We start from the raw sequence: 25151 nt of genomic DNA on the forward strand, positions 1-25151 counted from the left end.
GTATCGGCATGCAAGCATGAAAAATAAACTTCAGCGAGTAAGGAACTTAATAAAAAACAACACAATTAAACAAATAAAGAAATTACATAGATAACACGGGACATGGAAACTCATATTATGCGAGGCATTTTGCATGCAGCTGCATGGATATAAAGCATTGTTTGGTTTCCTACAAAGCGTTATCAGTGGGACCAAACTGCCTGTGTTCAGCGAGTTGTGTGTGTGACGCAAGTGCGCATGTGACGACAGCAGAAAGACGACGGTGACGATGGTGGCGACTATCGTCACCGATAAACCAAGGGGATAGAAGCAACGCCTGTGAAAACAGCGACAAGAGACCGAACTGTTCTGCTGCTCAGAGAAAGTTTCGCCCGTTTTGGTATTCCGCAGTGTGTGGTGTCGGACAACGGCCCCCAGTTCTCGAGCGCGGCAATGGCAAAGTTCATGCGGGAAAACTGCATACGCCACGTCAGGACGGCACCGTACCATCCACAATCAAATGGATTAGCGGAGCGGGCTACGCGAACAATAAAAGAGGGTCTCGAGAAAAACAAACGCGGCACATTACAGAAACAGCTGTCCCGTTTTGTGTTCCGTTACAGATCGACGCCTCTCGAAAGTAGTAAATCACCCTCCCAACTACTCATTGGATTCCAGCCCCGGGCAAGGCTGTCTGCCCACTTCCCAGAAGGCGAGGCACCTGCAAAGGCTGACGCGATCCAGAAAGTTTCCGTCAGTCAATACGCAACCACTGTTCCCACCTGGCAAGCCCATCTGGTCCCGCCAATTTCATCGAGGGCGAAAATGGCTACCAGGGACTGTGATAGCGACGGAGGGGAATCACATGGTAAGGCTGCAGACACCCCTGGGAATATAGCGCCGTCATGTGCATCAGTTGCGGACACGGCTAGCGGAAACGACAACGCAAAGGGAGAATGCAACAACGCTCGGCCGCAGCTCAGCGGAAACACAGCCGGCCGGGGAGACTCGAGAAGCAAATGCAATGGCGCACAACAGTCCAGCGATTCCCAGCCGGCTGCAGAGACTCGACAAACGAGTGCATCGGAAGCGGGCCCAGTGCAGCTTCGGCGCTCAACACGACTGGGCTTTTGAAGGAGGAAGAGATGCAGCGTCGTCGATAAAGCGCACTTGTGCGCCGAGTTCCTTATCAGCTACCAGCAAGAAACGTTGCTTGGCCGCAGCGGGTGTCGCTGCTCACGTGGTTTCTTTTCAGTAACTTAAAAGCTCAAGTACAGAGCAATAAACAGAACAGTATTCTGCAGCTGCTGTGTTGCGTCGCTTCAGTTGGTGGTTATTTCTTTGTCTTCTTGTAAACGGCGTCATCGCATTACCGTCGCTGTTGCTGCCGAGTGTGTTGGGGTTTGCTGGTTGTAGTTGGAATTGGGCTGTCGTTCGATTGTCGTGCCCGAGTTACTAAGCGCTAATGTGGGGGACCATAACACGGGACCACTAAATGAGGTCACTGAGGCTCTTACAGAGAAACCCCCGAGTAGCATCAAAGAAGTTGTGAAAGCACAAAATGAACTAGTAGCTAAGCTGGATTCGTTTGCCTCTGGTATGATGACTAATGTAGAAAAAATGGGGAGCTCCAATACAGAAATTTGCGCTGAACTCATGGGCATAAGACAATCGATCGATTTCGTGAATGAAGGGTTTTATTGTTTTAAAGGTAATGTTGAAACCTTTCGTCGTGAGCTTGCTGAGGTGAAAGCGCAAAATGTTCAGTGTAAAAAAACAAATGAACTGCTCCGCACAGAACTGCAGGAAGCTAAGAAAGAAATCTTGGAATTAAAACAGTTCAGTCGGAACTCAAACCTCGAGATCAAGGGGCTCCAATTGTTCAGGGTGAGAACCTTTTAAATGATGTACAGAAAGTGGCTAATTCCCTGGGCGTTGAGATTGCCGAATCCGATATTGACATTGTGCATAGAGTTCGCTCTAAAGATAACGACAAGTTGAATGTCGTGGTCAAGTTTGCAACCAGGTCAGCCCGGGACAGGGTGCTCAATGCCGGTAAAAAGACTCAACTGAACGTGAGCCTCCTCGGTTTCGACGGGGCGCAGCCACTGTATGTCAATGAGCATCTTTGCGTTGAAACTAAGGTACTCCTCACTAAAGCCAAGCAAGCAAAGCAGGACAAAGGATGGAAATTTGTTTGGGTGACGCAGGGGAAGGCTTTGATGCGCAGAACAGAGAACTCCACTGTTACACGTCACATGTGAGGATGATCTGAAGAATGCTGTGTGAGTCTGCTTTTCCCATTTTCTTTTTGGGTGATGTGGAATTGGCTTGTCCTTCACCATGGCTTTTTCATTTTCTGAAGTTGAAGAATTTACGCGCGATAAAAAGTTCTTTTCAGTTTTTCATTGTAATGTACGCAGTGTTAGAAGAAACAAATTCTTTCGTTGCGCATTTGTCAAGGTACGAATCCTCTTTTGATGTCATTGCATTGAGTGAAACGTGGCTCAAAGATGATGAATCCGTCTGTATTCCGGGTTATAAATTCTTGTCTCGACCTCGTGAATCACATACGAGAGGAGGCGGGGTTGGATTCTGTGAAAGATAACCTTGTCTACCAAGTATTGACCGTGGCATCTCCTTGTGATAATTGTATTGAAACACTTTTTATAAAGCTTTCCAGGGGACTTATAGTTGGGGTATTATACCGGCAACCTAACTCTTCGATAACGGTCTTTCTTGAAAAATTTGAAACTATCCTTGCAGAAATATTTGGTGGGAAATGCAATGTAATCATTGTGGGAGATGTTAATATTGATCTGTCATCTGGCACACAGAATAACTATACCCTTCTCCTCAAATCGTTCGCATTGCGTAATCTCATCTCAGAACCAATCCATATAACGAGTACCTCATGAATTTTAATAGATCATGCCCTCTGCAACATTGACACAGTTGTGAAAGCTGGTACTTGTGCTGATATGATTGCCGACCACCTGCCGATTTTCATTTTCGTCTCATTTGAAACAGAGCTACGTAAGCAAAAACAGACATGACTCAGAAAAATGCGTACTAAAATCAATTACGTTTTACTACGCAAAATGCTTAAACAAACCACTTTTACTTCTGCCTATGACAAGGATGGTAATGTTGAGTACGCACAATTTCCAGCTCTTCTGAAAACCGCTATTACTCGGAGCTCTACAATGGCCACTAATGAATACAGCCAGCCAACATGTCCCTGGATGACAACTGAGATCTTAAACATTCTGAAGGAAAAGGACAAATGGTACCATAAATTGAAGCAACTAAAAACGAAGGACTATTATCTAAGCCAGTTTAAACGCTACCGCAACCTATTGTGTCTCTCATGAGGAAGAGTAAAAAAAGAATATTTTTCGTCACTTGTAAAGGAGACTCGGGGTAATACGAAAAAAATGTGGGACATAGTTAATGATGCAATTGGCCTTCGTTCAAGAGTGGATGTTCAAGAGTGAACGAAGACACGGCTGAATTATTTATTGCCCATTTTGCCTCCATAGAACCTTCGCTGGCCTCACGGATTAATATTGATGTAGCCTCGTTAAGAATGCCTGAGCGTGTTGACAATACTTTCGCATTGCCTGACTTATCAATAGAGGAAAAGACAGCGGCAGTCAGCAGTCTCTCAATAAACAAAGCAGCAGGCCTAGACGCAATACCTGTGAGACTTATAAAAAACAATATTGATATTCTAGGTGCCCATTTGTTCCATCTTTTTAATAATTCCCTGAGAAGTGGAGTGTATCCTCATGAGCTCAAAGCTGCTAAGGTTACGCCTGTCTTTAAAGGTAGTGAGTGGTCCATTCTATCAAACTATAGGCCAATTTCGGTATTAAGTGTAATTAATACAGTATTCGAAAAGGTGCTCTGCAAGCGAATGCAGAGCTTTTTAACTAAGTACAATGTCCTCTGTCCAAATCAGCATGGTTTCCGACCCCAAAGATACACTTCCTCGGCAGTTCTGGTCCTTACACAGCTGATAAACACCGCATTACATAGCAACAAACTGGCCATTGTTGTTTACTTAGACACATCAAAAGAGTTTGAAATGGTTGACCATTCGGTATTACTACAGAAAATAGAGACCTATGGTTTAAGGGGGAAAATTTATGATTTAATTAAGAGTTACTTTTCTGGTCGAGAGCAATGCGTTGTTACCAGAGACTATATCTCCGCTCCTCAAAAAATCACACTTGGCGTGCCGCAGGGCTCTGTACTCGCGCCCCTCCTTTTTTCTATATACATCAATAACATTTCATTGTTTCTGAACTATTCTGAAGCGGTTATATACGCCGACGACACTGCGCTATTCTTTACAGGAGATAAATTAGAGGATCTGGGGGCAAAATTAACGAGGAACTTAGTAAAATTTTGCACTGGTTCGTAAGCAATCTGCTCACACTTAACACCGAGAAAACAAAACTACTTTATTTCACCCGAGGAAAAAGAATATTAGCTGTGATAATTTAGTTTTAACCTTAAACGGTACGTATTTGCGCAATGTCTCCCACACCAAGTACTTAGGTGGTCTTTGAATCGGACATGCATTGGAAGTAACAAATTAAAAATGGTTGCTCTAAGTTGGCTTATGGCTGTCATATTTTATTAAGGGCGATTGAATGTTTTCGTGCACCAATTTTACGCATATTGTACTTCGCGTTTGTCCATAGTCACTTATGTTACTGCCTACAGACATGGGGCGGTACCTATAAAACGTATTTAGAATCAATTTTATGCTTGTAGAAACGGGCTGTTCGTACCATAACCTTCGCAATGATAACTGACCCTAGTCGACCAATCTTTCAAGAACTGCGGATATTACCGGTATCAGTTGCATAAAGACAGCTCAATAAATAAACATAGTCATAAGAACTAATGATCCATTTCCGCTTACACTGTTTAGATCGCCGCTGAGATAAACAAGAGCCACCACTAATAATGCATTTAACCCACCGCCTTGTCATAACACTTACGGTCAAAGGCTATTAGAGTACAATGGTGCTCAGATGTGGCATGAGATTCCCGATGACATCAAACTCAAACGTAATTTATCGGCCTTATCGAAAAACATTTTTCTTGTCTGTCTAGAACTGTGGGACTAAATACCTTTCTGTTTGGTTTTGTATACTTATAAACCTATTTTTTTGTTCTTCAGGATATGTATGTGCTTTACATATTTGCAATACCGCTATTGTAGTATCTCGCGCCTTTTTGTACATGTAGTTTGAATGTCTGCCATTTCTTTAGTGAATATGTTGTATTTGGACCTTTCACTAGCCGAGTTGGCTATGGGTCCAATCATGTTTTGTTGTATTGGTTTCATAAAATAAAATGATGATGATGATGATGACGATAAAAAAATTCTGGCCATGGTGGTGGCATTTTGATGGGGGCGAAACGCAAAAACACCCGTGCACTTAAATTTAGGTGCGCGTTAAAAACCCCAGGCGGTCCAAATTTGGGAACTCCCCCCCCCCCCCCCCGGCGGCGTGCCTCATAATCAGATAGTAGTTTTGGCACATAAAACCACATAATTTAGTTTTTGATAGGGAGGAAAGAAAACAAAAGATATAAATGCAACCGAAGCCTGCCGCATCCAAACAGGATAGAAAAGAACATGTCATGAACGGTCAGTGACACCCAATCTCGCGCACTTCATATGTCTACACTCACGTCAAACGATGCGCCAGACCGGATGCGCGTATCGACGATTAAAGAGCGACAATTTAGAGCCTGTTTACCCCAGCACACGTGCCCAATTTCCCAATTTCGAAGCCTCAAAAAAAAAAAAAGGACAAAAGCAAGCAAGCACGGTTCATAACCTAACAGAAACGGCGATTTTTGCAATAAGCTAGGTTGCACCGTCGTTAAAGATTGAGGACGCGCAATTAAACGCAGGGCAAAAAACGCCTCTAATGTGTTGCTAAAACAAAGAGGCATCGCAACATTCTGTTTAGAATACGCGCTCCAGAAGTCGTGTAGTCACAATGTGAAAGCTAGTTTTGTTCTACAATTCGCTAGGCTTTCTTCAGCTGGCTTCCCTGGGTCGGTCGTCGTGTCTTTAGCGGAAATGCTCCGCAAGAAAATGAAGCGTGCTGTTTGCAATGCCGCGGAAACCCTGATAGGCACTCAGAGGCCAAAAGTTGTTCCGTACAAGCACAAGGTGACACGTTGCCTGAAATAAGTGGCTACTCGATTTAACGTGCCGATAGTTTTTTCATCCTCCAAGAAGCTTGCTGAGCTAAGCCGACGCATATCTTGTGGAGACAAAAATGTGGGCTGTAAAAAACAAAAACAAAAAAAAACATGAAACACGATTTGTGAAGTGCGCCAACAACGTCGTGTACGAGACCCCCTATCCTGCAGAAAAGTATACATCAGCCAGACGGGGCTATGCGTCAATGACCAACTCAGGGAGCACGCAAGAAATTTAGTTAATAAGCAGAATACACATCTCTCTGACCGTTGCAGTAGCTGTCCCGCATGTGAACCCTGTTTCCTTAGCGTGAAAATCCTAGGGAAGAGCAAGCAAAAAATCGCTTGTGATACGTTAGAGTTATTTTTTATCAGGAAATCCGGTAAGGATTATGTAAGGGAAAACACCGATTGCTCTGTACAAAGCAGAAATGAAGTTCCTTTTGCACCTGGTTTAATCACTTTTTGTTCGACGAAGTCCATTATTCCTTGTAATGGTGCGCCTGTGCAGCTTCTGTATATATATACCTGTGGGTTTGGCTTCAATAAAACCATTTGTTAGTTTGCACCTGTGTTCATATTTCTTTCTGCTGTGCAGTCCTGTTGCACTGTATGTTAGCATAGTTCTCATGTCAAAATACCAACTAGCTCGACATTCAACTCTTTTAAAGTATGTCTCCTTTTTAAATATTAGCGCAAATGTTAAATGTAAATTTATGCAAAACAAAACGCTAATGACAGAAATGCTTGTACAATATGTCGTAAACGGAATGTACTTTTACACACTTCCGTAGCCAATGTCTTAAACTTTTGGGTTGCCAACCCCTTGACTTCCCTGTAGCACTACGCTCGACATGCAGTGCCCGCTCAAGCAGGAAAAGCAGGACAAGGGAGAAAAAGAATCGAACTCAGTCCATGCACGCTTGTTCATTCATTCAGCATGTTCACTTGAATTCTTTTTCCTCCTTCGGCTGTTTGTGCCTCTTGTCTGTGCGCGTAAATACCAATTCTGAGACACTGGCCAAGATTAGGCCCATACCCAGTAGTATGGGCCCTTCGGATCAATTTGGGATCAGTGACCCTTGTTTTCGTGCGATAGTAGTTAGATAGCAGCGCATCCAGACTTGTACACACTACAGAAAAAAAAGCGACAGATTACAACACCTATTATTTTTTTTTCTTGATTTTGTAACCCCCCTTACATAATGCCCCCATAGGGCCTGTAAGGTATTTGAAATAAATAAATAAATAAAAGTTTATTTGATTAAAGTTAACAGTTAGTGTCAAACGAAAGTAACTGAGAAAATAAGTACTCGACTACTTAAACGTTACTTTTCTCCCTACATTTATTATTAGTGCACAAATACAGTCAATAAAACGAGCTGGCCTGGCTCTTTCAATGCGTTCTGTTTTTATTTTGAAGGCATAAAGATATTGTTTTCACTAAAACTGCTTCTAAATGTGTTGTTTTGTAACCTTCCATTGTTTTCTTGTGAAGACATCTGCAGCTACACTGAAAACTCCGTCCACGTCCACGCTGGGAAGATATAGCTGAGCGGTTTGGTCGAAGATCTTCCTGACAAGATGGTGCACAGTTACGGAATGCCAGGGTTCTCGAATTTGCGTCCTCGATGGAGGCGCAGCTCTTCATTGTTGCTGCGGTTAGTGGAAGGCCCTCGTGATAAGGCTTGTGATAAACTTAAAAAAAATGCCCGTAAGTGGCTTCCTTGCATAAACGTGTGAAGAGGTCATCACAATCGAGCCATAGAAGCGCCTCTTGAATTTGCCGGCCAGTATTTGATGGACCTCCACACAGCACCCTTGAGTCATTAGGTATGTAGAGTCAAATGACAAATTGTTGCGGACGCGAGCAAACGTTCACGTTCCTCGAAAAGCTTGCGAAACCTGTAATATCACTTAATATAAAATTGCATTTAATTCGGCCCTAATAACGTCCTTCGTGGGCTAAACCTCAAATATATTTGAGTTGCGTCTATACCAAACAGATAGAAACATATGCGTTTAATGGCTAAAAACTTTTGTCAATATCTTAGAGGTGAAAGGCCGTTCTAAGCGAAGATTTCGCAGCAGCTATTCGCGCCTCCGAATACCTCCTAGAAGCGCTTTCAGAAGAGGGAAACCGAGTGCGAAATTCATTATCAGATAAATCCTGAGAAATAAGACACTAAGAGAGATGCAACTCAGTAAGCCTGCCATGCTGAGTTTATCGAGGCATAGCTGCAGTACACTAATTGCGGGAAGGAGGTAGCCCATGTACACGTTTTGTTCCCTTTGGAGGGTGTAGTTCCTGCCAAATTTAGATGTTTACAGCTGCATCGCCTGTGTCAACTTGTTTCGTCAAAGGGGTTACTGCTCACATCTAATTGGTTAGAGGAAAAGTAATTTTCGTGACACAGCCGTCATAGCGCCGATGACGGCGTGGCCACAACGTGATGCCGATGCTGAATTGATGGCGATGATATGGTGACGATGCAGTGACGAAGGGAATGAGGGAACTAGAGTGACGATGACGGCACGACGACAATAGGATTACCATGCTAAAATGATTAGATTCATATGAAGAACACTGCATGACGAAAGCGGTATGACGACGACAGCGTGTCGGTGATCGCTTGACGACAAAGGGATGAGAAAGGTGAAATTACGACGATGGCGTGACGAAAAAGGTATAACCACAAAGGGTTGACGGCAGTGACTACGACAAAATAGCTAATGCGAAATGATGGCGATGAAACGATAACGAGGGCAGGATGGTGACTTTGTGATGGTGACTCCACATCGAAATAGCATGACGACGATGGGATGATGATGATGGTATGACAAAAATGGATCGAAGAAGGCGCGATGATGGCAATATGACAATGAAGCGACAGCAACAGAATAAAAACGGCGGAAAGATGACTCTGAGGTGATAACGAAAGAATAATCACAATGTCATGAAGGCAATGACAAAGCATGACAACGACGACATGTTGGTGTTGGAACTCGCCTCTGTGCTCACGTTCATTACCTGCCGCTGCGGGCCACCTCAATTCGCACTCTATCCGGTGCTTGTATTCACTGCGTCCGATGCTAGCAAACTGGGCCGCCTTAATTCGCAACATGTCCACATTTTTAGGCAGCCTTATCTCCGCCATCGGGCCACATTTCTCGGAGACAAGATATCATCAAAACATCATCAAGTCTTTGAGCTTGACTTTGCTCTTATCTTGGTTACAGCTTGGCCAAGAAATGCTTCGCCTTGAAATCTGAAGTACAGCGTCGCTCAGATGATCTAAACAAGGGCTGTCATTTTTAAATAAATAGTATTATATCTGTAGCTTCTCATTGTGCTCTTGCCTGTGACAACGTGACGGTTTTTCTGTACTTTTCGAGGAAACTGCACAATGCTTTTTAAAGGGAGGACCATATTACTTGCTCGTGCTGGAAATCGCCGAACTTTATCACAGTGGCTAGTTAGGTGGCCACGTGATCACTTTTCAAGGGGTACCTTGTAATCGTGGCGTGATTGGCAATGAGCTCGCTGACAGTGAGGCAAGATCGGAATTATTTTCCTGTGATAAAGTGCGGATTGCCTACCCTAGACCTTACACCAACTGTATGATCAAGGCATTCATGCAGGATCTTACAACGGCATGCACAGCCCACGATGGCAACATCCACAGACGGCTGCATATGGTCAACCCAGACGGTAAATTCTGTTTGCCCCCGAAGCTTACGCGGAGCAAAACGTCATTGCTACACAGGATTCGGCTGGGTGTTGCTTTCACCCGTCGCTACACACAGCTCATCGGCCACTCCAACAGCCCCGATTGTTAACACTGCCAGACACCTGAAACGCTGGAACACATATTGTGATATTGCCCAGCATGAATGCTGGAGCGAAGGACGTTGGAAAGTTTTCTAGCCAACAATGGCAGGTGACCGCTGTAGGAGGACGCTATTCCCGGCAGTGTCATGGCCTGACACTGCAACTTCAATGCGGGCAAGTAAAGCGCAGTCGAAGTTTCTGCAGGACACCATGCTAGACGAGCAGCTCTAGTAAGGCCCCTGTCTAATATACATAAGCATTCAGCACCTCTCTTATCATCACCCCTCCCAGTAGTTTCACTAGCTCCCCTTCCCTCGTCCCCAGCGCATAGCAGCAGATATATGTATATTAAAATTAAATTATGGGGTTTTACGTGCCAAAACCACTTTCTGATTATGAGGCACGCCGTAGTGGAGGACTCCGGAAATTTCGACCACCTGGGGTTCCTTAACGTGCACCTAAATCTAAGTACACGGGTGTTTTCGCATTTCGCCCCCATCGAAATGCGGCCGCCGTGGCCGGGATTCGATCGGGCGACCTCGTGCTCAGCAGCCCAACACCATAGCAACCACGGCGGGTATATATATATATATATATATATATATGTATATATATATATTTGTGCATTGCTCGTGCTTTTCTGAATAGGATGCTGATGGCAGTGGACGTTGGTGCAGTTGTGAATGTTTCCCATGTCTGTCTTAGCCCCATCGCGCTGCTGCATCAGTTCCCATGCAACACGAACTCACTCACTCAAATCAAGTTGTCGTTATTGAACCAACGTGTATTCGTTGCCCCAAAAGTACAAATATTTTATTGCATCAGTAACTTCAGCGGTGATTCAGACTTGTGCTAGTGAGGAGGCGAGGAAAGTGTGCCTGAGACGGCACTTCTGCAACCATGGTGACCACCATAAAGCGTGGCGCTATGCACCTGGCATCCCCAGCTCTGGTGCGCACGATGACTGGTATATTTGGTACTTGGGCGTCGTGCCGCAGTTCTCTGCGTAGATAAACTCGCAGCAGTCGGCCGCCTGCTGGAATGTCGATGACCGACGCCACAAGGTGCAACCGTAACCTGGGTGACCAAGAGCAAAGAAGATATATTGTGGCGTTTATTGTTCCGAAAATACACAGTAGGATTTCAAGGACGCCGTAGTGAAGGACTCAGGGTTAGTTTCGACTATCTGGGATTTTTGCCTTCTTCTCCCATCGAAATGCGGCCGCCGGTATCGAACCTACAACCTGGTGCTCAGAAGTGCAGCACCATAACCTCCGAGTTACCGCATCAGATGAAGAAAAATGCAGAAAAAAACTTCACAGGAACCTTTTGCATTCACTTTCATTTGTAACTATACAGTACCTAGGCTCTTGCTACTCATTCGCTGCATCGTTCGTAATTATGGTTTATAGGATGCATTTTTACTATACATATATGAAGAATTTAGGGCGTTATGGCATGGTTCTATCAGCTCACTGCAACTCTTATTATTACCTGGCGAGAAATTTCCTTTCTGACTAAATGCTTAACTTTGTTGCCTATTCTAGAAATGTAAACCAAGCTGTGACTGCTTAGCTACAAAGACAAGCCGCAAGGCTTGTGCGCGTTTTTGTTGCTGTTACTATCCGGTGCTTTCATTTCAAGCTTATCAGACTTACCATTTTCAACATAAAGATGACGAAGGATGTAGCAGATGTTGCAGTCCGTATAAATTACATGGTAGTCTGCTACGATGAAATCAGCTGATTCTGCGTAACAAATTCATGCACAACATTGATTGACATTCATGGCATATACATGGTGTCCCCTCTATCGTGCACTAAGTTTTAAAAGCAAGCTTAACCTTCCATGTGAATGAATTTAATCTTATGTTGTTAGCAGAAACTATCCAAAAAAAGCCTCCAAGATTTTGTCTCCTGCCTAATTAATTAATTTCGAATAAATTGTGAATCAGCTTCCAACTTGTTATAGTTACCGTGAATACATTATTATGGCATGCCTAACCCAAAGTAGTTCCATTGATTTGACGAGACGTTTCTCTTAGTAAATGTTTACTGCTTGTGGCAATCCACGAGTTTGCGCGAATGACTAGTTCTGACAGCGGTAAGGAACAGGCCAAGTTATCAAAACTCACTACTTATTGTATAGGTGTACAGCAGCGCGATTAAAAGACAGGACAAAAGGAGAGACACAGGGACACACAGCGCTAACTTCCAACGATGTTTATTAACGAAAACCAGGTCGTACTTATGCACTCAGCCAACATGAGTCACAGCCACGTGAACAGGTAAACATTCAAAGCGAAACATTTTTATAAGTGACATCTGCCATGCGCAAAAAACTCAGTTCTTTTTATGAGAGAGCCAATGATGGTTTACTGATACAACAATCCCCCAGGGCAGCAATCTTCTCAGCTTCTAAGTCTAGTCAGTTCGCACTTCTACCAGTAATGATTGTTGATTACAAGAGAGGGGACCACTTATGCTGCTTACAATGAAGGGAGAGAAACCCATTTGACGTAACTTCGTAGACTTTATTTTTGTATTCACGCAGTCTATTATTAATGCATCTGCCCGAGTGTTCGACGTAATGCTTCCCACACGATAAGGGTACACGATATATAATCGAAGTCTTACAATCTCTAAACTTTTCCCTGTGTTTAACTTCGCCGCTAGGAGCACTTTCTTTTCTGCTCTTGTTTTGCTGCACAAGCTGATTAGTTTGCGAGGTGCAGAAAAAACCACATATCGAAGTGCTCTCCTCTCCGAATCAACAACCACTACTGGTAGAAGTAAGTGCGAACTGAGTAGGCTTACAATAGAAGCTGAGAAGATTGCTGCCCCGGGGGGATTCTTGTATCAGTAAACGGTCATTGGCTCTCCCTGAAAAAGAACTGAAATTTTTGCGCATGGCTTAAGATATCACTTGTAAAAATATTTCGCTTTGAATGTTTCTCTTCACATGGCTGTGACTCATGTGGCTGATTGTATAAGTACGACCCAGTTTTCGATAATAAACATTGTTGGAAGTTAGCGCTGCAGAAGCTTGATGTGGGCGAGTTGGTTTTGCATACACAATGAAAAGGGCGCTACGAAGACGCGGACTAAAATAACAACATGTACGACGGACAAGGCGCTTTTAGCGCCTTGTCCGTCGTACATGTTGTTCTTTTAGTCCGCGTCTTCGTAGCGCTCTTTTCATTAAGTTAGCGCTGTATGTGTCCGTGTGTGTCTTCTTTTGTCCTGTCTTTCAATCGCGCTACAGTACACCTATTCAAGATGGGTTACCAACAAGCACACATTGCGACCCTCGTTCACTGCTTATACTATCAGTTCGTTGTGTAAGGCCAGCCAGAAGATGGGCTTGAAAGTAACAGCCACCTCAAAAAAAGGCTACATGTCATATTCATGACCGAAATAGTCAATCACACGGGAAATATTAGTTTTTACACAAACGATAACGTCGTCGGTACTGTGTGCGATGAGCCCTAGGTTCTTGTATGAGAGTGGACATGACAGCACAGCGCAGAAAACGAGGACTTAAGAAAGCACACAAAACAGTGATTGTGTTGTGTCCTCTCTTCTGTCCTCGTCTTTTGCGCTGTCGATATTAAATCAAGTCGCCGAAGCTTCCACTTTATCACATTACGACAGAAAACATAACTAAAATACGAAACTCACAAGGTCTTCATTAACTTCAACTGAGTGCTTCTCATCGGTTGCGTGAACATCCATTGTACCGCACATTCACGTGAGGCTGCTTCAGTTTGAGTCATTTAAAAAAATGTTTGAAATCAGCGCTCATGCTTGTCGATTGTATTTCTAGTTCCTCTTCGTATGTTAAGTACTCGATAAGCTGTGAACGTAACTACTGCACACGAACAAGGATAGGAGAAGGCAATTTGTCGAAATCTTCCTTTCGCTTCGAAGCACGATGGATATCTGTGCTATATCTTGTTTGAATATACATCGCCAGGAAGAAAAGCGACTAGGACGAAAGAGGAGACAACTTTGTCTATCAACCTAATGTTTGTACCCCGGAAGCGGGTCGTATACAGTAAACACAAAGTGCTGACATGTGCACAAAAGGGAGAAATAACTGTAGACGGCTTGTGCCCGCAACATCGTTCTGCGTTTTCAGCCACCTCGCCTGCAAAAGTGTCAACTTGTGTGCGTGTTATCGGATTCCTTTGGATACATCGCTTATTAACAAAACTGCGCGTGAGTACGCTTAAGCTCTCCTCACTGCTTTCCTTTGCTCGGGTGAAGAAGGTCGGAAATGTTGCCTGAAGTGTTTTTAATGCTTTCCGTGGTTTTATATTTTGTTGGCCCTGTGACGGGGTCTAGTTGGCATCACTAAATGCGCTCACCTGTCTCTAAAATTTGTATCAATACTGAAATAAAGGTCCACTTTTTTAAAAAAAATAGAGACATTCATGATGCACTCACTGTTATAAGGATCAAATGTGAGGAAGTTTCTGTTATTGTAGCACGTTGTTGAAGTCATGGTTACGTCGCCCTCTCTGAAAAATAAGTTTGTTTTATGACACGTCGCACAATGAAGGGTTGCGCTAATTGCTTAGGCATAATTATAAATAACTGCGAAAGAAGACTTCCGCTTCAGAGAAGGGACGGAGCATGGTGCTGACTTCTAACTGGTTTATACTTTTCAAAACAGAAGAGACTGTTATACGATTCCCGGACAGCTGTAAAACGAAAAACTATTATAATTTTGTAAGGTCAGGCGAGGCGTGGAAGGGCCGCCCACTGCAAAAAGTATGGGTGTACACTTGCATTTAAATGCTGCACAGCTGCGACCACAGCAACGACAAAACTACAAAAGAAATCACCGGAACGTCCAAGGTGCTTGTTGGGCACCAAACGTGTCAATGTGCTTTTGGTTGCTCGGTCTCTGAAATAATTGTAGTGTGTAAATTTGAAACGTGAAATCTCCATATCATAGCATGCGTGTCATGTTCACTTTGCTGTGTTTTTGTGCTTTTTCTGTAGATATTGTTGCTTATCGCTACCCGTTATTCCTATTGATCTTTTATTGTTTGAATTGTAACCCGTCTTGTACATGACTGTTATCCGAGAATCGTATAAAAACATCTGTTTTAAACAGAATAAATAAGTTGCAAGTCAGTACCATGTCTCGTTCCTCCTCAGTTGTCGAAGTTGTTTAGTGCTGTTAGATAAATTAGCAAGTCGCTTCACTCTAATGTCTTCTAGAAGTGCGCCCTCAAAAGCACTTTGCATAATCAATGAATTGGGATCGATATTATTGTGGTATACATTTTCAATAATCTCGTAAGATGAGGCCATGCTGTCGGAACCGTTTGGAAAGGACATTTAGCAATGTATGAGTAGCTGAGAATGGAGATCTGACAATAAGTACATAAATTGCGGATGTATAAGTTCTCAGCACTGAGCTCATAAGAAGAACTAAGTTTTATTGGATAAAAAAAAAAAGAGTCTGCACTAGCGTTACAGCAGTGCATGCATTTCTAGGGGGAGTTATAATCTGACGTCAAAACTACGCTAGCAGCCTGTCTTTATATATATATATATATATATATATATATATATATGTATGTATTGCATATATCTATGAAATTACTAATTTCCAGTGATTCTAATGATTAAAGCCAGTTTACATTACGTGCATAAGTAACTGTGCCTCTCCAATTGTTAAGCTACACACATTTTCTTTGGTCGTAACAGAGATAAAACTGTTTTGATGTGCATTTGAGACATGGAGCATGTCAATATTTTCATCATACGTCAACCCTTAAAGGAGCCTTGACGAGTGCTGAAACGGGAACCGCTTATACGCCGCTAAATGCACCCATACCCTATAGAATTTAGTATAGGTACATGCACGTTTGTTTGTTGCAACATCGATGCCTATAGAATACTTAATATATATATATATATATATATATATATATATATATATATATATATATATATATATATATATATATATATTGTCGCAGTACAACGCGGACAGTAGACAGGGAGACGTTCAAGAGCCGCAGGACAACTTGTTCAAATACAAAACAGGCCAGAGACACGTCTTCTTCGTCCACGCCGAATCCCACTGACCCACTAGACGAAATCCGTTAATGTCCCTATCTTCGTTGTCGTCTGCATTGAAGAATAGACGCACGCGTCATTTGTCCCTCCCTAAGAGAGCATCGTCCCGATGCTAGACCAGAAGTGTCGCTTGTGGAATTAAGGGTCTCTCGCATAGTTATTCGCTCACATACGGCTTCATGCGAACAACGTGCACAAGTTCAGGACGGCGCGTGCGGCGCCGCGTACAATTGGGACTATCGGGGACGACCTCGTACGTGACGTCACTGAGTCGGCGCAATACTCGAGATGGACCGAAGTATCGCCTTAACAGCTTCTCGGAGAGGCCTCGTTTTCGTATGGGTGTCCAAACCCACACTCTGTCGCCGACGTCGTAGATTACTATTCGACGGTGAAGGTCATAGCGCCCTGCGTCGTAGTCTTGCTGCTGGCAGATCCGCAAGCGCGCGAGTTGCCGAGCCTCTTCTGCGCGTTGCGTAAACACAGCGGCGTCCGTATCAGTGTCGTCAAAGTCATGTGGAAGCATGGCATCCAACATGGTTTGTACATCCCGCCCATGAACAAGGGTGAAAGGAGTCATGCGCGTCGTCTCCTGTTTCGCCGTGTTATATGCAAACGTGATATACGGTAGGATGTCGTCCCAATTTTTATGTTCAACATCCACGTACATGGAGAGCATGTCTTCAATCGTTTTGTTTAGGCGTTCTGTTAATCCGTTGGTTTGTGGATGGTAGGTGGTTGATTTCCGATGCGCCGTTCCACTTAGCAGCAAGACGTGATCTAGAAGCGCAGCCGTGAATGCGGTTCCTCGGTCTATTATTACGACGGTTGGTGCGCCGTGTCGCAACACAATGTGTTCAATGAAAAAGCGCGCCACCTCTTCCGCTGTGCTTCTCTGGATTGCCTTTGTTTCAGCGTAACGGGTGAGATAGTCGGTGGCTACTATAACAAAGCGATTCCCGGCAGTAGAAGTAGGAAGCGGGCCCAATATATCCATTCCGACTTGGTCAAATGGTCTTCGAGGAACCTGGACGGGTTGCAGGAGGCCGGCTGGTTTCGACGGAGGCGACTTGCGCCTCTGGCAGTCGAGGCAATTGCGGACGTGACGTTTCACGGCAGTGTTAATTCTCGGCCAGTAGTACCTCTGCTTCACTCTGGCCAACGTTCTCGTGTAGCCTAAGTGACCAGAAGTCACCTCGTTGTGACAGGCTTGAAGTACTTCCGTACGAAGAGCTGCAGGAATGACGAGCAGATAGGGGGACCCGGTCGAAGAAAAGTTTCTTTTGTAGAGGACTTTGGCCCGCAAACAAAACGACAACAGGCCTCTTGCGAAAACTCTAGGCGGTTTCGCAGATCTGCACTCTAAGTAATCGATGAGCTCAAGCAACTCAGGGTCGTCCCGTTGTTGTTGGGCGATGGTGGATGTTTCCAGAACACAAAGAAATGCCGAGTCTTCTTCGGGTGGAGCAGACGACTCTATCGGCGATCGAGACAGGCAGTCAGCATCCGTATGTCGTTTCCCCGACTTGTACTTGACAGTCATGTCAAACTCTTGCAGCCGTAGGCTCCAACGCACCAGTCGTCCCGAAGGGTCTTTAAGGTTTGTCAACCAACACAGTGAATGGTGGTCGCTGATAACTGTGAAGTGGCGGCCATACAAATATGGGCGAAATTTCATAACAGCCCATACTACGGCGAGGCATTCCTTCTCAGTTGTGGAGTAATTGGCCTCTGTGCGTGAGAGTGTTCTGCTTGCATAGGCAAGTACTCTTTCTGTGCCCTCCTGTCACTGCACAAGAACAGCTCCCAAGCCAACATTGCTGGCATCAGTGTGGAGCAATGTGGGAGCGGTCTCATCAAAGTGAGGAAGCACTGGAGGTGTCTGGAGACGTTCCCGCAAGTCAGTGAATGCACCTTGCTCTTCGTCGCCCCATACAAAAGCAACGTCGTCTCTCGTCAGGCGAGTTAACGGCGACGCGATGCGAGCAAAGTCCGAAATAAACCGCCGGTAATAGGCACAGAGGCCCAGAAAGCGCCTGACAGCCTTTTTATCGGTTGGTACTGGAAACTGTGCTACGGCCATAATTTTCTCAGGATCTGGGCGAACACCTGCGTGGCTGACGACGTGACCGAGAAACTGTAGTTCCCCGAAGCCAAAGTGGCACTTCTCCGGCTTCAGGGTGAGGCCGGTGGACCGGATGGACTGCAGAACCGCTTCAAGCCGTTGGAGGTGTTCTTCAAAAGTTGCGGAGAACACGATGACGTCGTCCAGGTACACTAAGCAGGTTTTCCACTTCAGACCCGAAAGCACAGTATCCATGAGGCGTTGGAATGTAGCAGGGGCAGAGCACAAGCCGAAAGGCAAGACTTTAAATTCGTATAGGCCGTCTGGCGTCACAAAAGCAGTTTTTTTCACGGTCACTCGGATCTACCTCGATTTGCCAATATCCGCTTTTTAAGTCCATTGAAGAAAAGTAACGCGCGTGACGGAGCCTGTCGAGTGAATCATCTATACGGGGAAGCGGGTACACGTCTTTCTTTGTCACTTGATTTAGTTTTCGGTAGTCCACGCAGAAACGCAAGCTGCCGTCTTTTTTCTTAACTAGAACTACAGGGGATGCCCAGGGACTCGTTGACGGTTGAATCACGTCGTCTTCCAGCATTTTTGTCACTTGTTGTTGTATGGCTTCACGTTCTCTGGGAGCCACACGATAAGGATTTTGGTGAATTGGTCTTGCCGTATCTTCTGTAATTATCCGATGCTTCGTTAGAGGCGTCCGTCCGACGCTGGACGTCGACGCAAAGCAGTCATTGAACTTCGACAATAGCGTGAGAAGCCGCTCTCGCTCGTGCTGCGACAAAGCAGTGCTGACGTCGAGTGCAGAAGCTGGGCCTTGCGTAGGTGCTTCTTCAAGTTGCGAACAGCAGCCTCGAACATCCGCAACACCATCAAAATAAGCCACAGCCGTGCCCTTTGGAAGGTACCGTCGCTCTGTGCTAAAATTGGTTAGTAACAAGTTAGTGCGCCCGTCGGTGACATTTACAATTCCTCGTGCGACCGAGATACCGTGAGTAAGCAACAACGTGGTTACTTGGTCGGCAACTCCCTCGCAATGAAACGGTGTGTCACATGCTACCGTAACAAGGGTGCATGATCGAGGTGGGATGACGACGTCGTCTTCTGCTAGACGAAAGGAGTTGCGTTGCGGCGATAAGCAATGGTCTAAACCAGGGCTCTTATAAAACGTCACCATGCGGTCCGGAATGTTAATTACGGCGCCGTATTCTTTCAGGAAATCCATTCCAATAATCAAATCCTTACAGCACACAGGAAGAACGATGAAAGTGGCCACGAAAGAAGAATCGCGAATGCTAATTCTAGCAGTACATCTTCCAATAGGCATCAGTAATTGCCCGCCTGCCGTCCTTATGTGGGGTCCCGTCCATGGTGTCTTTACTTTCTTTAGACGGAGGACGAGTTCCTGACTCATTATAAAGAAGTCGGCACCAGTGTCGACTAACGCTGTCACCGGCTGTCCATCCACCAAAACATCAATGTCGGCGCTCACAATTTCTTCGGTGTCGGGGTTTATCGGCTTCACGTCGTTCTGCGGCGAGAGTGTCGGGGGCTTTTTATTGTCTTGCGGTGGGCCTGCAACCTTACCCCCAGAGGTCGCCGCCTTCAGTTTCCCCGGCGTGGGCTGGGCGACCTTCGTCCTCGGAGGTCAGCAAAAGTACGTCCAGCAGGGGAAGGCATCTGACGCGGAGGGGTTGGAGAGCGCGACCGACGGCCGAAATCGGACTGAACATGCGGCACAGATTCGTCATTCGGGCGCGCTATTGGAGGTCCCTGAAAAGCAGTTTCGTCGGGACGTAGCATGGAGTCGTCAGTTGCACGTCGACCATAGGACCACGGACGAAAAGGTCGAAATGATGAGTCGCGATGCCAGCAATGACGCGAAATGTGGCCGACGCCTCCGCAGTGATATATATATATATATAATATATAATATATCAATATATATACGAATGTCCTCTTTTGGTCATTTCGCTTGCGTATCTTCAATAGCTGTGCATTGTGCTGAAAGGAGGCGCATGTCGGTGCTCGGAGTCTGCGCAGCTTTATGTGCAAAAGTTGGGCTTTGTTTTGTAATACCAGGCTTTGCCAGGGGTACAGGTTTCTCATAAAACAAGTAGGCCCAAAATGAAGCAGTCAAATATGTCTATTTTTTCTCTCCTTTCTATTCATTTCGGCCGGTGGTGCAAATAAGGCTGACCAACCGTCCTTGTGACCTCGCGTGGGTGGCATCTCCCCGCTTATCTGGACACTGCCGCACCCCACAACAACTGCACATCATGACGATGTGTTCGGACTATTGGTGGCGCTCACATGAGAGGCAAGAATCAAGTGTGAAACACACAGTATTGTTTCGTGTGCCATCCGTCGTACGACGCGTACGCGTTTCACATGCCGCATACTGCCATTCGGTATATTTGGGAAAGTGACGTGCAAGGGGCGTGGGGCGAAAGTCCGCCCAGATCCAGCGTCCCTGCGTGAAATGAGCCAAAAAGACTTCGTATCTTCGCCAATAAGTATAAAACAAGCAACTTTGCGTGACGCTCATTCGTTTTTCACAAATCTGCTCAATAATGGTATGCATACGCAAGCGACAAACACTTGACAACGGCGCGCTGCTTACTGATGGCACCTCTGGCAGTCGCCGATGCAGAAGGTAGGCCTAGCTCGTTGGCCACCGCAGCGACGGCTGACGCTGCTTAAGGTCTGGCAGTGACGGCAGCATTGGAGACACATGGCTTACGCTTGTGCATCGTATTCGGTCCTTACAGATGCCCACACTTCAGCTGGCAACGATTCTGCGGTGACCAAACCATGCGACTGCGCACATCTTCCCCTTGCACATCGTAGTCTACGGTGGTTCTTTGCAGCAGTGGTTATTTGGTGCGGAGCTTGCTACCGGTGACTTATCAAATCCGTTCTACGCCGACGGATCAACGTGGAAACTTCCTTCGTGGTCAATTCTGCCGTCAGTGACTACTTGAAGAGCAAGAGAAACACTCCCTGGCCAGCACTGACCTGTTTTGGTCTTGAGTATATTAACACCAGCTACAAGGCTTGCCGTCGTATTTACCCTGACAATTTCAGTACACTTGCATAATATGTTATCAGTGCGTGGATTCTATATACAAGTGTTACAATCTCTGTCACCTTGAGATGAATCTATGCGTTTCCTCTGCGGAATAAACCTGCCTGGATGCTTTGAAAGAAAGCGTAGAAAGAACGGCTTCTCTTACAGTGCATAGGTTTCACCTAGGCCATAGCTGAGCACTCCTGGCGTGCTGAAGTTCTGATACTCCCCGTATCGGGTATACTTCACGCATTTCTCTGTTCCGCCATAATTTGGGTCATAGTAGTAATTTCTGTATATTTGATACCATTCTCCGATGTCCGGATAACACTGCGCAAAAGAAAGAAAGAATCAGTGACGAACCCAGCCTTGCATCAATTCACACTACAGTCCTTACGACAGTTACAAGACCTTTTCAGGCCATATATGCCCTTACGCATTTAGTACTGCATGTGATGAGTATGATGACCTTATGAAGGTAAAATAATGGGGTGGTTGAGATTAATATACCGAACTAACAGTGGGGCAATGATGGGAACCGTTGTGAAGCGCTTTAGGTTAATGTCCAACTCCGTGTCATTCTTTAACATTCACCTAAATCTAAGCGAGTCATCTTTTTTGCATTTCGACCCCGTGAAAATGCCACCGCCGTCGCCGGAATTAAAACCTGCGACCTCATGCTCAGCATGAGATATCGATGACCCCTGAACTGCCACAACTGTGCACTTTATGACCTTATATTGTACCTGGTGATGAGCTTCTGCATGCATATGTGCATCTCAGTATAAAAGGTCGTGGTGCACCATGTACCGCCTAGTTTATTTATGGCGATTCCTTTCAAGCAATGGGCATGCACATCTGACGACGGACCTAAGCAACATGATTTCTTGTGAGAGGACGGGAACATAACGGGTGTGGCCCGTAATGTAAAAGGCTCCGTTCTGTTTGATAGCTCTCAAATCGGTGCTTTTTGTCAGGAAGCATGCACTTTCTGCGATGGGAGAGAGCCGCATTAGCGATTTCGCATGGGACGGCTAGCTACATATCGTCACCACAGTACGAAGCCTTATTGCGCCTGAGAACGATGCTTACGGGGTAGTTGATAGATAAGTACTGCACAGAGCGTAGGCAAGGAGGCACAGCCCGTGAATTGGAGTTTTATTTTTTTGACTTTGTGTGGAACTTCCAAATGTCATCGTGCTTCGAAATGAGAGTAACCTGATGCGCTGAAACTGTGGGAAGTCACATGAGGATGCGCGCCCTGTAATGTTTGCTCGGTCGTTAAAGTGCATGCAATGTTGAGGGCAAATTTTGCAAATTTAGAGGAGAGTCACTTGTAGATGTTTGAGGAATTGAGTCTTTTACACCTACCGAGTATGACCTTTCTTCTACCGTTGTTAGAACAGTGCACAAAAACTAGCTAATCAGCGTTGCAGCCAATTATGGCCCCTAGATGGTGCAGTGACAATCATATTGGACTTCACACCGTTCAACCAACGGTGTCTGATTTCTTCTTGATGTTCTCGGATTTTCAACGTAGCAAAACTAATACCATCCGGACCTGCTGACAAAAAAGGATACGGACGGGCGGAAATTGTTTAGTCTGTTCATGTCCTTTCTATATGTATTCTCTAAGTATGTTCGAAATTGCCGGCATTGAACATCTGCTGCCTCTAAAGTGTTTACTTACACAGTCATAAGAAAATGCTCTACAAGCTGCTCAATAAGTGCGTATATTTTTCATATATTTTGCACGTCACTCTTAAGGAATTTTCGATCAAGCATGCATTATTTTAAAAAGAAAATTAAGAGAATTATACGTAAAGAATGCATAAAAGGCATATAGAATGTTTCCTGTAAGAGAGTACTGATCTTACACTCTGAGTGTTTGGTATATTTAAAAGGAAACTAAAACGAAACACCATGTCAGTTTGGACTAATACAGTACTGCTTGAAAACGCTACTTTCGTTAATGTTAAGCTAATAGGGTGATTATCCCACTAGGAAACGAAGGTCAAAGCTTAGCTTTTCGAACTTTGCGCCGAAACCCCTGCGCCAGTACGTCAATGCTGCGTCAGAATAAGAATAAAAATCATAATCATAATTTTATTCATTCAAAATTATCCAGTTGAAACATTTATATACAGAAGGCGGTCCCGCAGTACATGATTGTATTGAGACCTCCTGCCAGAAATACACAAACATGGTGTAAATCCGTAGGAAGTCTACCCTTCCTGCGGTACTTTTTCAATGTTCTTTTTCAAACTATGTGACGACTAAAACATTTATGAGAAATTGTATGGAATTCGATAATGAAGTAACTGGGATATAAATCGGATGATCACAAATTTTGAAATATTTTCTGTAAGTTGGGCTGTTGCAGCTGAGTAAATGTAAATGTAAATGAGTCACGAAAACAGCGAGAACGATTCATTTGAAGTGATATGTGTTGACTGATTATGCATGATTAGACGAAACGAAAGAAAAACAATTTCTAACGGATTGTTATTGGCTAAAGGCTTTTGGGATGCGCCCACTTATCCTGTCTGTCACGTGACGTCAGAAAACCGCGGGTACACACCGCGTCAAAGTGACATGTACACGTTGAAGAGGCACCAATATGCCGAAGTAAACTGAATATTTATCTGATTAGCCGGAGAGAGCCCCGTTCCGACAGGAATAAAAGATGGCTGCCAGCCGATCACTCTGGGACTGGCTACTCGGGGCTGCCGAGGAGCATGGATTTATTTATGTAAAATAAAAAAAATTGCTTGGCAACATAAAGTTATTGAGACCCTTCTGCACGTGTAATGACCTCACTCGGAATCCAACTCTTCCAACTGTTCCATGCTGAAGACCAGGTTTAGTGGCACTTTTACCCTTCCGTTGCACGCCACCGTGATTTTTGACCAGCCAGCACAAGCTATCCAATCGTACCAATCAAGAGCTAACCAAAAGCGGACCAATCGCAGACGCCGGTACCACCTTCCTCCTCTGGTTATCCACTTTCACTGTGCTGGCTCGGCCCCATCAACACTCTCTCCCCTTAAGCGTGCATCGTCTCTTGTCAGGCAATTAGATAACAAAGACGGCTCAATGTTGGCAACGCTACTCGCTTTGAAAACAAAATGAAAAAAAGAAACAGCACATGCTATAAACAACAAGCGTGTTTGACTGGGCTTTTCAAGCAACGCTGCTGGTAACCGCCCGATGTTTGTGTCAGCGAGTGCGTAAATTTGACGTCAGGAGATGGAAATAAATCTGAATGTAATAGTTTTACGATATAGGGCTCCTATTAGTCTAACATTCCTGATACAGCGTAAATTAGTGTTCTGAATAATGTCTCTTAAAAATTGTGGGGTTTAAGGTCCCGAAGCTGCACAGTGGGTTTTGTGGGACGTCGTAGGGGAGGGCTACGCGAATACCTTTTCTAATCTCGCGCTCCCTTTGGTTAACGCAAAGCATGATGCGAAGGTGTTTCTTGCATTCATCAACCTTTGAAATGTCCGATTCCCCCTATATTAAATGCTAAGTAAAAGCACAAATGACAGGGAGTTAAATCCGCTGAATTAGTGCTCGGCAGCCAGACGCCGCAGACGCTGAGTCATCGCGGTGGCTGCTTCGGAATATTTGTAATGAGTATATCTTCTGTGATAAAATTAAGAATAGCGCAAACGAATCCGACATTCTCACCCTGCTGTTGTCTTGGAACTCTTGTAGGTCACTTCTCAGTTCGGGATAGAATTGTTCCTCGGAGAAGGTTAGCAGGATTTGGCCCAGAAGGAGGAGAGCAGTCGTTGGCCACATGTCAACTGTAGCTGGGCCCGTATGAGAGGGTTAGAAAATGGTGCGCGTTTG

At 44.9% G+C, this 25151-nt stretch overlaps 1 long non-coding RNA gene across 2 annotated transcripts; it reads right to left on the reverse strand.

Annotated features, from left to right (window-relative positions):
• Positions 1-10835: 10835 nt before the first annotated feature.
• Positions 10836-25094, reverse strand: LOC140213747 (uncharacterized). Of its 2 annotated transcripts, none has more exons than XR_011890675.1 (4): positions 24987-25094; positions 14497-14570; positions 11707-11796; positions 10836-11125 (listed from the first exon to the last, which is right to left on the reverse strand). It is a non-coding gene; the product is annotated as an uncharacterized lncRNA (long non-coding RNA). The 2 variants fall into 2 exon arrangements; XR_011890674.1 differs by lacking the exon at positions 24987-25094 and adding an exon at positions 21460-21983.
• Positions 25095-25151: the final 57 nt, after the last annotated feature.

The sequence above is a fragment of the Dermacentor andersoni genome, chromosome 10 (genome assembly GCF_023375885.2).
Source record: "Dermacentor andersoni chromosome 10, qqDerAnde1_hic_scaffold, whole genome shotgun sequence".
In the NCBI taxonomy this organism is placed as follows: domain Eukaryota; kingdom Metazoa; phylum Arthropoda; class Arachnida; order Ixodida; family Ixodidae; genus Dermacentor; species Dermacentor andersoni.